Consider the following 2,416-nt stretch of genomic DNA (forward strand, 5'->3'; position numbering starts at 1 on the left):
GGAATCGCGATTGTCACGCCATCTCATAGAAACAATTTAAACTAAATAAGTAAATATGGTTACGTGGAACAGGGGCGGCTCAAGGGCCGGGCAACCCGGGCAATTGCCCGGGGCGCCGGTTCGAGAGGGGCGCCGAAATTGAGTTGTGCGCCTTTTTGGTTTACCAAGAATTGGATTTGTTTATAAATTTTTTAATGAAAGCGTAACATAATTTGAAAAATCTTTAGCTAATTAGAAATACAAATCGTTTTCCCAACCAAAATGTCCAACATCGTCGATGAACGTTTTTTTGCTACTAATTTATTTTGAAATTCTGACGGATGAAGCATTTTTCTGGTATTAACATTATAAACCAGGGTATATAATTATAATAATAAGAAAAAGTGGTTGGGCGATACTACAAGAATAGAAGTGTGCCAGAATTTTTAGCCCGGTGTACCTAGTAACAGGGGCCATACCTACGCCAGCGTCCCAAAGCCCGGACAGGTGACAAATCCAGCATGGGTAGTAGTACCCTACTAATGATGGTCGCACCTTTGATGCAAACCACTCAACCCAGCTAAAGGTGCGGCAATGGGTTGACCAATTCTCACTTCGCACACAGTGGTGGGATTAAGAGTGGATGCTATAGCAACAACTCCAGCTGACGACTTCTTTAATATGCCAGCCAAAAGTATCTTAAGGTTTGTGTCGGAGATAGGACTTTTCTAAGTCATAGGTCAGGGGAGAACAATGGACCTAGGGTCGAAGTGCATGGTTGGGCATTCATGCCTCCCCGCCCCCTCTCAATAATAATTATAATTATCGTTCAAAAAATAAAAATTTCAAAACGGTGAAAAATTTAACGATTTTTCTGAAAATTCCAAAAGAAAAGGGTCCTTTCTTATAAACGCCTGGGCCGATCAAATTAGGACAACCTATATATTAACGATAATCCTATTCAGCATGGACATTATAAGTAAAGTACTTAAGGTATACTAGTCTTGCCACCTTACCTAGTGTTTCAAACTCCATGTAAAATGACCATGTACCATAAAGAAGGTATTAAATATGTTTACACAAAGTATTTAGAAAGAGATTATTTATTGTTATGAAAAAGGTAAATTTATAACATGGACACGGTAATGTTTTTACGGGGGGGGGGTAGTTTAATTTAGCCTCAAAATGAGAGGGGCGCCAAAAATCCCCCTTGCCCCGGTGAAAAAAATTTCTTGAGCCGGCCCTGACGTGGAATAACATAAAACAGATCGTAGGCAACGTATTAAAACCTTTTTTTATTTATCTGACATAATATTAAGTTATTTAAACAGCTTTAGGAAAATCATAAAAATCTCAAGAATCTACTATATCTACCGTGTCACCCTTAAAGTCACACGTTAACTTTGCGCAATCATTGTAAGTCTGAAATACCACAAATCATCACAGTTTAACTAAATTTTAATTATTTCAGTGTGGTTTAAAATATGCCTACATGAGATTACAAAATCTTGGTTTCAGTGTTTTTTAAACTATCATCAGTATTAGTCAAGTCAAATTGAGTGGTTTCCGGTAGTTCACTTTTTCCGTAAGTTTTCTGAAATAACCTCTGATAAATAGGGAAACTAAATAACAATTACTAAAATCAATAAATTGGCATACTCTAGAAAATGTAAATATGCTTTGTTCTGGAATAGATATTTTTGGGAGCTCTTTCAAATTCTGGTTTTAATAAAGAAATTATTCATATTTCAGTTAGTTTTTTATTTCAGAATGTATAGGGTAATTTTTACTTGTGTAGGTACAGCATTGGATGATAAAATACGCGAAAAAGTAGATTAGTCCTTAATTAACTTAACTTTAGGTACAGCATTTGCTTCCAATGATGCCTTCCATTTTGAAAGTAAATTTCATCCGGCAGAAAATGTTTACTACACAAAGTAATATAAAGTAATTGAAGATGGAGTCCAATTTTCGCGATTTACCGCTAAAACCCATTTTCCTAGTAATTCATCATTTCTCAGAGGAAATCTTAGTGTAAAAAAAATCTCTTATTCCGAGATTATTATAAAATATTTACTATAATATTACATACTTATGAAATGAGAATTTTATTTCTTTCCCAGATCTTTCTTTACAATGTGAAAAAGCGCAGTTTTTAACCATTTTTGCGGATTATGCTTTTAAACGCAAAAATTTAAACACGAAAAGACCGCCGCTGCGCATGACGTGATGCGCAGTGGATCGCCTTTTTCCCCCTCTTCGAAATTCGCGTCGTAGCCATGGCGACAATGTTTCATGCGTTTGTCAGATGGCGCGTACATCGCGATTCCACCCTAATGTCAGCCTTCTAGCTCGCCTGTTTCCCTTGGGATTGGCGGAAAGGGCAGTGCTTCTAGTCTAATTTCTATTTCTATGATGCCACCCCGGCAAATCTACT

Source organism: Leiobunum rupestre, chromosome 8 (genome assembly GCF_980474605.1).
Source record: "Leiobunum rupestre chromosome 8, qqLeiRupe1.1.hap1, whole genome shotgun sequence".
NCBI lineage: Eukaryota > Metazoa > Arthropoda > Arachnida > Opiliones > Sclerosomatidae > Leiobunum > Leiobunum rupestre.